The 14,317-nt window shown below is 35.6% G+C and overlaps 1 protein-coding gene across 4 annotated transcripts in view; it reads left to right on the forward strand.

Moving 5' to 3' along the window:
- The window catches only part of LOC126970487 (trafficking kinesin-binding protein milt), a 92,896-nt gene that overhangs the window by 38,838 nt on the left and 39,741 nt on the right, over positions 1-14,317 (forward strand). The window contains exon 1 of one of the 4 annotated variants that reach the window (XM_050816420.1): positions 525-888. The exons of 2 other annotated variants lie outside the window; for them this stretch is intronic. The gene's annotated coding sequence lies outside the window, so the exon portion shown is untranslated. Of the gene's footprint in view, positions 1-524; positions 889-13,387; positions 13,609-14,317 lie in introns of those variants that run through there. One more of the 4 variants, XM_050816422.1, reaches the window with a different exon arrangement.

A 14,317-nucleotide genomic window follows, 5' to 3' on the forward strand; every position in this document is an offset into this window, starting at 1 on the left:
CATAAGATGTCATGTCTTATTTAGCCTAGTAATTTCACTAGCTATGGCTTAGCCGTTTTAATCGAAACATAGTAATGCTTACACATTACTGCTTCACGGCAGAAATAGGCGCCGTCGTGGTACCCATCACCTTGAGACTCAAGATGTCAAGTATCATTTGCCCAGTAATTTCACTAGCTACGACTTAGCCCTTCTGATCGAAACACAGTAATGCATACACATTCCTGCTTCACGGCAGAAATAGGCACCGTTGTGGTACCCATCATCTAGCGGATAAATATATAACCTATTCCTTCGGAGGCTAACATATACAGTAGTAATTTTACATTATTGCTATCACCGCAGACGTCATACAAGAATTGTAACTCACGGCTGTTATAATTATTGTCTCAGCTATCGTGCTATCGACATTCGACCTTTAATTAATAGATATTGAGCGGAGCATGCAAATGATAATAGAGTAGTGATAAGATTGTAGTGTAGACTCTAGACGGGCGGTGGGCGGCAGTCGGCGCTTTGCGAGCGTGGAGAGCGCATGCGCGGCGCCCATGCTACTGCAGCCAGAGCCGGTCTCGACCGCGACGGTAGACGCACGACTCTACACGCGCGACCTCCCAATCAATACCATACAACCCTGCGCCACGCAGCCGTGCACCGCCATTGCATCATAGATTACCTCTCCCTACCCGTCCTTGTTTACTCTCCGCTATTGTGATGACTGTTAATGATATTCAATTAGCTTATTTGTAATAGAAAGTAAAATATTGTTAAGTGAATGGAGTTTTTATACAAACATAGGAGTATATAGTGAATATCGATAGTGGTTCGGAGGCGAGGAGATTCGCAACAACAGCTGTGAGCGCACCACATGCGCGCTATATTGTGACCGTGAGAACATTTATTAATATGTATGATGTATATACTATGCAAAGTTTTATATATTTATTCTTAATAACGTTGTATGCTCGTTGCTGATTCAGTTAAGTAGTATTCACCATGTTAAGGTACATTCTAATATAATATGGGAATCATCCAGCGTGAGGGGACTGTTCACTTGTTTCGATTAAAACTGCGTAATATAAACAAACTGCTATTACCGATTTGTAAATTTCGTATGATTCGTCTAGGAAATATTGGAACTAAGGGCGCTCTGCAGACTAAAAATAATATTGACAAAATGACGCAAACTGTCTTGCCCAAAACTAAGCATAGCCTGTGCTATGGGTGCAAGAGAACGATATGTTTGATATGATAAACTTAATTAAACATATAATACCTAGTCTTGCCATAAATACTGAAATAAAAAAAAATCTATTGCAAATAATATATATTACTTTTACAGTGTGTTAGTTTAATACATAAATATAAATCAATTAAAAATATAAAAAGCTTATTCGAAATGGTCTGCATTGGCTGCAATACAGTCCTTTGGGGCCAGTTACCAATAGAAGCACGCACTCTTTCCATGGGAAAATTCTTAACTGCCAAACGTACGCTTTGTTTTAGGGACTCTTAAATTATCATGGCGTTTAAAGCAAGCTGTTCTTTCTTAAACTGACCATTAATCATAATCCAGCGGATTAAGATCGGGACTTGACGACGACAAGTCTTCAGCTGTGATGAAGTCCGAAACGGTCGTTTCAAAACAAGAATGCGTAGACTGAGCTTTATGACCCGGCGCCGAGTCTTGTTTGAAGGACCATTCTTGGTTGTTGAACATGGGGTTGTTAAGGGGCTTCACTACCTCCTCAAAAATGGTATCTTGATACACTTGTGCCGATGTTTTGATACCTTTTTTCACAAAAGTATGGCTCAGTCACTCCTTCATAGCTACCCCACCAACCCATCACTGAAGGCGGATAGATAACGTTGCACTCTGTTGACTAATCGGGAAGCTTTCTTAGAGCTTAGAGCATAAATACGGTCATTTTGTTAGTTAAAATGTTGCTAAATTGTAAAAATTTTGTCATCATAAACAAAAAATTTCTGTGATTTCCGATTTTACCTTTTTTAAATTAGGCTGCAAGTCCTAAGTCATCTTTTAAAACACGCGAAATGGTTCTAGGTGTTATATCTTCATCTCCCGAGATAAAATATTTTGCTTTCGGACAGGATTATTTCGAATGCTTTCCCTTACTGCTTTGACCACCTTTTTCGTACGAACACACCGTGGACGGCCAGATCTTTTACTATGACAAACAGAGGAGGTCTCATTGTACCTATTAATAGCCCGGTACACAAACATTTTACTAATACCAAACGTATGGAGTGTTTAAAAATTGGCTCCATACCTACTTTGTGTAATGCAATCACAGTGATTCGGTTCTCTTTATTACCCTACTCTATTTTAACATAGCTAAATATTGTACAATGTATTGGCGCCAAAATGAGAAAACTCAATGAACAATCATATAAAAATGACAGATTGCAAATTCAAATGTATTTTTTTGTTTATTTCGGCAATCCTGGTAGGTGCAGATATCTGCACTGATTGGAACCAGGGACCTCTACTTCAGTAGCAGCGTAGCTAACTACTGGGCTGTATGGGTCGAGAATGCCTATCATATAATATTTTAATTAACTTCATGATAAATGTGCTATATTCTAAAGAATTGTTAGGGTTGATATCGAACATCACAATACACAACAGCAGCCTACGTTGAAGTCTGGCAATGAATATATGCGAATGATGGCTGGTCCATGCGTCAACTCGTGAACCGGTGCTGCTTGTGAGGCCAGGTCGATCTGTTATAGTTAAAAAATCATTGTATTTGTTGGATGCGATTACTAATTATCTATTGCAACTATTCACGAAGCATCCTTACACAAACATTCAATTCAAGCTCTAAACTCTAAAGGTTGATGCATTTAATATACGATAATTTATATTTATACAGTTTATTCTTTATTACTTTTTATGAAATGTTTAAAATTATTTAAACACGATTCATATATTGGATGCAGCACCTTACAAACTTATTTGATATGTATATTACAGCCATTGTAAAGTACTCTATTTGATTGAAAAAATGTGGCCTTGTATGTTCTCAACTTTTTCCGAACATATGGAAGTTTCAGTAATTTATATGAAATATCTAGTGAAGATTCAAAAGCGCTTAGTTTAAGTCTAATTGAATAAAGCTTATTTGACTTTGACTTTGACCAGCCACTTTGTGGAATCCGCTGCCGCTAACTCTTAACTGTACCCAATTCTGAACATAACTTGAAGGTCTTCTACCTAAGGTCATACCCATTGTTATGGCAGGTGTTCATTGGTAGCGGAATTCACGAACCTACGATCCGTTTACCCGTTTGTCCCACTTTGATATTGATAACAAGTGGGTGCCCGCGACTTTTCCCGCGTCTTATTTTAATTTCACTTGTTCTTTTATAAACTAACTAGCCATTCCCGCTCGCTTTTTTAAATTAATTTTAAAAGGAAATAAATGATATTTTATACATCTTATTACAAATACAATAAGTAGTCATAAACCATCTAGGATAAATTTCGCATCGAATGATGGTAGTTTCATGTCGATACGATCAGTGGTTTAGGCATGAAAGAGCCTCAAATAACTTTTTTATTATATTATATATATGTATTTTATTTTCGAACTGATTGAATGGAAACACAATCACATTCAATTATGTTTTTAAGTTTAGATTCGAATTATTTAATTAATTTACTTAAAATTGTTTTTAAAAATTTAAATCAATTTCATATCAATAACGGGTTACCATTGATCGTTAGTACAGACAATGGTACAGACTAACGATTTTATTCTATTATAAAGTTGAGACTTAAAAACCCGACTTCAAATATATAATATAATGTTGTTAGTAACATCTACAATTGACGCGGGAAATAATAATATGATGTTATTGAAAGTAATAAGTAGAAATGGCGAGTTGCCAAGTTTACTGGTGTTATTTTGGACACATCCAACGAATGCCCGAGAAAGCATTCATCAAAGTGAAAATACCTCCTAAATAAATAAGTCAATTTCGAATTCTATTCTGGTGCAGGTGATTTTGCAATGTGGAAGATATTTATTATACAATATTATTTAATTATACTTTTATTTATTATTTATTTAGACTACCTGTTTAACATAAAGTAGACATGTAATTATTTTGGGTGGTTATAAATTGTTATAAACTGTGGTTATAAATTTGTAAATTTAACTAACTAACTAACAAAATATGGCTGAAAACGTTGAAAATCTTGCATATTTATTCATTTTTTTCACTTTTAAATAAGCTTGTATTCAAGTAATGACAAACCATATTCACCCGTGTTTAGTCACGCTGCCTACTAAGCTAGAAAGCCGGTAGGTGCAATCATTTATATGACGAATATGGCTGTTTGTTTCCGAGTCATGGATGTTTATATTATGTGTTTAAGAATTTTTAATAGGATTAATTTAATTGAATTCGCTTTTTCTATTTGTTAAGTTCTTTTTCACCTATTGAGGTTTTATGTCACCCGGGGATAGTGTAGCTTTCCAACAGTGAAAGAATTTTTCAAATCGGTTCAGTAGTTTCGGAGCCTATTCAATGCAAACAAACAAACAATCAAATCTTTCCTTTTTATAATATTAGAAGTATAGATTACCTACGTACTAAAAGTATATCATTCACTCGTTAAATGACGAACTTTATCATGAAATCATTTAATTCCGAAACAGACTTAACAGACAAATAGGTAAAAGTCGATAACTATTTTGCGTGATAACACCCTGGTTTCAAGCCCTTGTTAGCCCAGAGCCAATTGGTCAGGTCAATTTTTAACTTTATATATATTATTCGCAGGTGTATGTAGTTTTCTTTACGATATTTTCCTCTGTCTGCTAATAATCTACATATCTTAATTACATTTTTTTATGACAATAAGGGTCGAGATGACCATGACATTCAGCTGATGGTTAGTGATAGGCCCTTTTAATTTAGCAGCTGATCAATTTAAATTGATCCATGTGCACAGGCATATATACAAATGCACTGCTTATCCGTTCAGAAATATAGGCGGCAGTATGCATAGCACGTGTTGATTAAATAAATTCAATCGGTTTTGTTATTCACGAAACGTGGTGCTTTCGTCATTCTTTGGTGAATCATATGAAAGCTCTCCTTTTGTAAATTTGTCATTTGGTGTATCCTGTCCCTATGCACGGTTATAAATTGTATATTTTTATTGAAAAGAGCGCAAAAAAAGAATGCTGAGAGAGTTCTTGCGCCGCTTCTTCTCTCTCAGAGCGCCATTTGTTTCTGAAGCTGTAGTAGTATCTAGTAGTTATTAAAAATGATATCAAAAAGAATTGTAAAGGAATCAATTTTGAGAAAATAAATGCCTTTTATGCCTTTTAAAGATACTTGATCACGGATGACTTAGGCTGAGATTTATGGAGCGTACTATGGTCAGACTTTACTTAGGAAAAACTTAGCTGAGTGATAAAATGATAACTTGACTTTTGCATGGGGCTGCCTTACCTTAAACTCAGCATAATTTCAGCTGTCAAATTACTATTAAAATAAAATCAAAGATTATGTTAAGCTTTATACTCAGCTTAGTTTTACATAAGTAAAGTCTGAGCAAAGTGTGAGTACGCTCTAAAGATCTCAGCCTTAGTGTATCACAAGTGGGAGGCTCCTTCGCACAGGTTGGGGTTATGGGTACTATCTGCCGTAAAGCAGTAATATATAAGCATTCCTGTGTTTCAGTCTGAAGTGAGCCGTAGTTAGTGAAATTACTGGGCAATTGAGAATTATATATACATCTTATGTCTCAAGGTGACGAGCGCAGTTGTAGTGCCGCTCAGAGTTTTTGGGTTTTCAAGAATTCTGAGCGGCAACACAACCCAGCAAAACAACACTTATTAAGATATCTTCCGACAAATCATTGAACTTAATTTGTTATTTTTGTCATTATTGAAAGACAAATACAATCGATTCATCAGACAAAATAAATAGGTAAGTGATCAATGATTAAACACCATTACTTGGTTGCTTTTAAGTTTAAACATTTATCGCATTTACATAATAATGACGCATAACTTTTTATAATGCCGCTACGAACACAATACAATATCAATGCGGCTGTAAACTTTATTGCTCCAGCGATAAAGTTGACAATAGATTGTCGATATATTCAAAGCCGATACAGTAAGAATTAAATTATAATTTATAACCGCAGTACTTTGGCAGTTAACGTTCTGGCATGGACGGAAGTGGTCGTCATATTGTGCATTCGTTTCGCGTCTTCAAACGCTCGGTTTTCGTGCTACACTTGCCCGTGAAAGTGTACTAGCATATTGGCCCCGAACTGGAGTTGTGGCGAAAAGTAATTGGTCGTACCTCGTGCCGCTAATGTGTTCTCGGTGAATTGATAAGTGGATTAATACGATTGATGTGATGTGCAGGTTGGAAAGTGAGCCTCGATGCGCTCTGCAATCGATTGGATTGTTATAACTAGTTGATTATAATCTACGTACTAAAAGTATATCATTCACTCGTAAAATAACTAACTTTATTGACATTTACACATATTATCTTGTCCCAAGTTAAGCATATAATATAGCCTGTGTTATGGGTTACAAGACAATGATATATTTAATACAATATACTTACTTAAACATACATAAATTCATATAAACATACATTTAAACATCCATGATCATCATATAAATTCTTGCACCTACCGGGATTCGAACCCGGGACCTCTAGCTCAGTAGGTAGGATCGCTAACCACTCGGCTATGCAGGTCGTCAAATATATTATAAAATCATTTAATTCCGAAACAGATTTAACAAACAAATAGGTAAAAGTCGATGACTATTGTGCGCCTATTTTGCGTGATAGTAATAACATCCTGGCTTCAAGCCCTTGTTAGCCCAGAGCCAATTGGTCTGGTCAATTTTAAACACAATCTTTATATATTATTCGCAGGTGTATGTAGGTTTCTTTACGATATTTTCCTCTGTCTGCTAATAATCCACATATCTTAATTACATTTTTTTTACGACGGGACGAGACTAGCAGGACGTTCAGCTGACGGTTATTGATAGGCCCTGTCCATTACATAAACAATGTAGTGCCGCTCAGGATTCTTGAAAAACCCAAAAAATTCTGAGCGGCACTACAATAATTGAGTTCGTCACCTTGAGACATAAGATGTTAAGTCTCATTTGCTTACTAATTTTATTAACTACGGTGCCCTTCATGCCGAAACATAGTTTCACGGCAGAAATAAGCGCCGTTGTGGTACCCATAATCTAGCCGGCATCCTGTGCAAAGGAGCCTCCCACTGGTAAATACACTGGTTACATAAAAGATTTCTTACGGCTCCTGTCGAAGGGTCCTCTCAAAAAATTCTATTGTTGTTTAAGTTGAGCAATCCATCTCCAGTTTACCTTCTTCCGCTGTCGTATTTATTCCATGTTTCATGCTATCTTTAGATATTACATTTACTAAATACAGATATTTATCATTCACCAACTGTATTAGCTGGCACAGTGACTACCTGTGCTCTAATAATTATTATATTTTATGATACATTATAATTTATCACGTTTTATTCAAGACAGTGTAATATGTATACTTATTTAAACGTATTTATTTATAAGGTAAGTGTTCCGACTAGCTATTTTATTTAGTTTCTGCTGCGTAATTTTACCAGGGAGCGGCTACTTTGCACAGGGTGCCGGCTAGATTATGAGTACCACAACGGCGCCTTTTTCTGCCGTGAAGCAGTAATGTGTAAATATTACTGTGTTTCGGTCTGAAGGGCGCCGTAGCTAGTGAAATTACTGGGCAATTGAGACTAAACATCTTATGTCTCAAAATGACGAGCGCAATTGTAGTGACACTCAGAATTTTTGGGTTTTTCTAGAATCCTAAGCGGCACTGCATTTTCATGGGCAGGGCGTATCAATTACCATCAGCTGAACATCCTGCTCGTCTCGTCCCTTATTTTCATAAAAAAAATCCCGTAGCGCCCTACAAATACAACGTCCATACCGTTTGGATCCTTGTGTGGTGTTCATTAATAGCGCGCTTTTCATAGAACTTTCTCACTTTCATGTGTATATGTTTCAAATGTTGGTTCGGCCTTGTGCCCTTTCGAGCCTTTAACTTTTTAGTCGACCACGCTGACCCAGCGGGAGTCAAGTCTTGGTACGTGGTGAGGATCGAACCGGCGCCTCTTGGATTAGAGGCAATGGTCTAGCCTTTAACGTGATTTGAATGCGAAAAAACTACCTTACGCGGTCTTTTTGTATGCTGTTCCTTAAAAAAAAAGCGTATATACACACGTGTAAGTCTGTCAACTTTTCCTCATGCTGGCAGCATTTTGTTTGTCAAATTTCATTAAAAAAAGCATTGAATTTTACAACTGCAACAATAAAATTTTCCAATACTAATATTTCTAGCACTTTCGTTTATATATTAATTCACTTTCAATTTCCTTGACACAAGTACTTTGTAATTGTAAATAACGATCTAAACGAGACCTTGGTATAAATAACCTCATTTGTGAGTCTACACTTTTCCTGCATGGTTAAAGAATTGTTCCTTATAATTCTCGAATATTTCTGTATTTAGTATGAATACCTACCCGACAACTTTAAGTGCTATTTATGTTACTCCTCACTGTCAAAGATATAAGCTAAGTTACAAGCTAGATTAGCAAGCAAGCTAGAAACGATATAACTTGCAGACTTTGCCTTGAGGCTGATGAAACGCCTCCTCCTCTACTCTGCGATTGCGGCCCACTAATGCATAAGCGTAAGACCATCCTTGGTGACTACACCTTGCTCACTGAGACTGTTTGTAATACTAGCTTCAAGAAGATACTGCGGTTCGTAAAGGCGGCAGGGCTTGACGACGAGTTATAAGTATGAGTATCGAACACAATAGTTAAACTTACCAGTGGGAGGCTCGATTGCACGGGATGCCGGCTAGGTTATGGGTACCACAACGGACCCTTTTTCTGCGGTGAAATAATGTGTAAACATTACTGTTTCGGTCTGAAGGGCGCCGTAGCTAGTGAAATTACTAGGTAAATGAGACTTAACATCTTATGTCTCAAGGTGACGAGCGCAATAATTGAAGTGACGCTCAGAATTCTTTGAAAAACCAAAAATTCTTAGCGGCACTGAATTGTAATGGACAGGGCGTGTATTAATTACCTTCAGCTGAACGTCCAGTTCGTCTCGTCCCTTATTGTCATAAAAAATAATGGACGCTGTATTACTAGGGATCATTAGGACTAGACTAATAGCCACCCTCTTTAAATAATAATAATACAAGCTAGGGTAATAATATCCAGATGCCAAAGCTCTTTGAAAAGTGCAGATATACAGAGTTACAGAGCGTCAAGTGTAATTTAGCACTTCGATTAAAATTATTCATTTTGTTATAACATAATTATTGTAATGTTGCGTTAGATTTTCGTCACACGACAATATATTCTATTCTTTCAGCTGTGGCTTCTGTGGAAAGCATACCACAAGTTAGCCAATGTCACGTTAAAGTACACCACCAAGCTTAGAGTAAACATGCTGCATAAATAGGCAAAGATTATCAATTCTTTTTAAGCATATTGCGGTGATGAATGTGAGTTTTCGCATTCTTAAAGACTATCGGAAAACGTGCAGAAAACTGAAATAATTAGAAATGCATTTCGATACATCGTTAACCAAAGAGTAACAATTCAGAAAAGGGTTCCATATAAAACAATTTGATTTATGAAGATAATATATTAGAAGTATCAACTTAACTGCATTCACTTGTCAACTTGTTTTTCTGTGTATTACCACCTCCATTAGGAGGGTTATCGTTTAAGGAACAATTTTTCATACTCATCGCAACCTATACTATATATCAGATTTGTTACACTTTGCAACTAGGTAACGTATCGATTTAATCAAACTAAATATATATTTCGGAATGTAGACCATTATAATGTCTAATAATGTTAATAGAACACACAGACAATAATTTAACATTTTAATTTAAGTTATTCTTCAGAATTTGATTTTATCTTCCGTGAAACAGTAACGTGCCACCATTATCGTGTTTCTGTTTGAAATTACGAGGCTAACACCTAGAGAGACTTAACATTTTGTTTCTGACGAGCGCGCAGTCCAATTTTTTTTTTTCAAAAACCATTACCATCAGGTGAATCGTGTCTTGATTTTTCCTCATATTATTTGCTGACTATATACCTACCTATAACAATAAATCATGTGTCTTTAGTACAACCTTAACAATATTATAATCAGGGAGCGTACATTTCATGCCGATGACAGACGTGTGACGCCAAGCTACATACAGGATGGAAAAAAACTTTTGTTGGTTTTAATGACTATCTCTTCATTTAATTATGCGTGTTATTTAGAGAAAAAATAATAAGTTATAATTTATAACTAACGTAGTTGTTTATGAATTATAAAAAATAAGTATTTAATGGGTTGGAAACAAAATGCTTCATTGTGTAATATGACATTAAGTACCTACTATCACTCAGTTTCGTTTTCTTCGTAGTCAACAAGTTTGAAAAGAGAATAAAGTATTTTGTTTCCATCCCATTAAATACTTATTTTTTATATTTCAGAAACTATTATGTTAGAATCAAACGTTGATAGACAATCTGTCACTATGTTTTTTGAAACACCCTGTGTGTTTATATTAATACGTCATTATGACGAAACGGGCATGAAATGTACGCTCCCTGATTATAATATAAGAGAGTTGTTCAAATCTCATTTCAATGAGGTAAGCGATAGCTTGTTTCAAATAAAATTTAGAAGTAATTCGTTTGATAAGGCTGTGCTGTAACTAAACCATACCCATTTTAAACGTAGGTATGTATATTATTGGGTATGTCTATCAACATATTATCATACCGTGACGTCATCGAGGCTTATCATAATAATATTATGTTCGTAAATTTTAATTTCAAATTAATTGAACTGAAATAATTTGCATTAGGTAATCTGTGTTAGTTATTTTCTAACATAGTACTAGTTACATAATAAAGACTACTAACATGAAGTTAGAATTTTAGACTAATAATAATTAAGTAACCACGTATAATGGCGTTTTTCACAATGACAAGTTAAAGTTAAATAAAATGTTTTTTTTGTCTATTTAAAAAGGTTCGCTTATATTTTAAATATGTATAGTAGCAATGAAAAATTATAAACGTTAGGATAAAGAAATATGAGATAAATATTTTTTTTACTGCACAGTGCTGGTACTATTTTTTTAAATTTATTCATTTGTTGATTCAAAAGACCAACAGCATATATATTACAAATTAGTCATTAAAAATTAGTGTACATAAAATAGCCAATTACAGGTCTCTCTATATAAACAAAAAATCAACCAATGAGTTTCCAACTTAAATTACTTTAACTTATAAACAAAAAAATCAACTTTTGAATTTCAACTTAATTTACTTTAACATAATAATATGTATAGTTTAAACATTATAAGAACATATTTAATTTTTGATAGTTCACAATCATTACTATGCAGATAATATAGATGACATTATTAATATACATCAATATACAAATTAATTACCTGTTATAAAAGGAGATTTCATAATTTTAAATCGTCCAATAATTGTATCATTTTGACTACTCATAACTTAATATTTAAAAAGGTCATGATATCACCATTGAATATTACAAGTATGATGACACTTTGAATTCTATTGAAAACTCAGTAAATTAAAAGAATACTAATTGGAGCGCTCTCAGGCGAACATCGTAAGCTAGTTAATTAATACATCATCTGGGGCGCGGAGATCCCAAAATAATCTAATCAAACTAAAACCAAATAATATATAGTAAATTGTTAACCGAGGGTCGAAAGAATCAATTCCCGAGGTATTTAGACTCCCGAGGGCGGCTATAGTCCGAGTAGGAATTAATTCTTTCGACCCCTCGGTTAACAATTTACTATATATTATTTGTATATAGTCACATGGCCGCAGCATTTTTTAAATAGTTTTTTTTTACATAAAATTCTTCACAGCCAACAGCAGTTCTATTTTTAAAGTTCATTCCGGCCCTTAGGTGAGAAGTTATTTGTATCAGTTTTTGCCTCTCTATGGAGGGAAGCAGCACTTTCCACCCAATAATCAGATCAAAACAAAATTACTTTCCGAGTATGAGAAATGTAAAATAAATTGTGAAAGAAGTACTAAATTCACTCAGAATGTTTTCGCCATAAAAATAGTCTCGTACTTCTGCGGGCATGACGTAATAAATGTAACCAATCACGTGCAGGTTGACCTTAAGAGTTAAAATACGCGATGGTATAACTAGGTTGTTCGTAGTTGCCGTTGTAAATTGTAATAGAGATAGTATTACTGGTTCTCGGTGTTTTAAATTACTGAAACAATTTTATACAGATTATCTTGCCCCAAGTTAGGCATATATAGCCTGTGTTATGGCTTGCAAGACAACGATATATTTAATAAAATACACTTACTTAAACATAGATTAATACTAAACATACATAAATGCATATAAACAACTATGACTCGGAAACAAACATCCATATTCATCATATTATAAATGCTTGCACCTACCGGGATTCGAATCCGGGACCTCTAGCTTAGTAGGTAGGATCGCTAACCACTCGGCTATACAGGTTGTCAAATATTCTTTAATATAATTTCTCTACTAATATTCCATAAGTATATTATTGTCTTTGTTATCCACGCACTTCAATTGTTGAGGAGTATTAAACGCGAAATGAAGTAACCGTATGACAAGTAGATGATTCTTAAATTATTATTGTTAAATTATTCGCTTCTGGACTTTTTATTGAAATAATCGAGATGGCTTGTGCCCTAGAAGGGTATGATGTATTGTGTAACAATAACAACAAGACGTTATTACACTATTGTTTTTCACATTCATTGTGTACTTCATCATTAAATGCCATATATAAAAAAGAACATCAGAATCCTCCTGCAACGAGTAATTTATTTTAATTACAAGCATATCTAGACATGGAATAGTTCGTGAAAGTTGTAAAGATAAATAATGCTTGACTGCTGAAATATGGTGCGGCATGCCTGTATTGTTCACTGTTCGGTTTTATAACTTCCAAACATAAATAAAATTCAGATAGTTGATTCTATTTATTCTCTTTTTAGAGCAGTGTTTGTTTTGTTATTAAGTTTCAAATGGCGTCAAAGTAAATGTTTGAAGTAGTAGTCGAGTGCAAAGTGATGGACACGCAGTTCGGATTTGAGACTGTACCGAGACGGACGGTTTCACATTGAAACGACTCGGTTTGGACTAGTGCTAGTGAAGGGTGGGCTTGAGTGACGCGGACGAAGCTGATGTCCGAGGGGCGGGTGCGTCACGGCCGAGGGTGTAGCGGGGGCGGGCGCGGGGTGCGCGGGACGGTCGCGTGCCTCGCCGCCGCCCGGCTTCGATCACGAGCTCTTCCACGAGCTGAGCTGTCTGCCCGACGCGGAGCTTCGCGAGTGTCTCGGGGAATATCCCGACTTTCTGTACCACGTCGCCAGGGACAGGTTCGGACGAATCTACTTCCGCGTTATACGGACCTTGCTCCTTGACAGAGGTATGGAACATCTTAGACGATCACTGCGCGCTCACTCCAGCCATTACCACCATCGTTCCTTCTTAATCACATCGCTTCATACATTCTTCATTCTCTATCTTAAAATTAGTCGATGCCTAGATCATAGATATCCTTATATTGATTGAGGTACAAGAATCCTGCATAAATTTGTACTCTCCACAATATCCAAACAAATGATGCAAATCTTGAATAGAAGACTTTCTGTACCACGTGGCCAGGGACAGGTTCGGACGGATCTACTTCCGCGTTATACGGACCTTGCTCCTTGATAGAGGTATGGAACGTCTTAGAAGATCACTGCGCGCTCACTCCAGCTATTACCATCATCGTTCCTTCTTAATCACACCGCTTCATACATTCTTCTTTCTGTTCCTTCAAATTACTCGATGCCTAAACATACTGGATCATAGATATCCTTCTATGGATTGATATTCAAGAAACCTGCATACATTTGTACTCTCCACTATATCCAAACAAATGATGCAAATCTTGAATAGAAGACTGCTTTTTCGTTCACTCTTTCATCTGCTTCTCATTTGAATGTGTCAAAACGTCAGAAACATTTGTGTCTGCTTTGAATTCCTATTACAACTTTTATTATTATATCTGTCTCTCACTATCTAGAATGTTTGTTAAGTGTTGAATCATTTTGCAGCACAATAGCTAGAGACTAAACTGTGTTTGATTG

Source organism: Leptidea sinapis, chromosome 21, assembly GCF_905404315.1.
Source record: "Leptidea sinapis chromosome 21, ilLepSina1.1, whole genome shotgun sequence".
NCBI classification, from domain to species: domain Eukaryota; kingdom Metazoa; phylum Arthropoda; class Insecta; order Lepidoptera; family Pieridae; genus Leptidea; species Leptidea sinapis.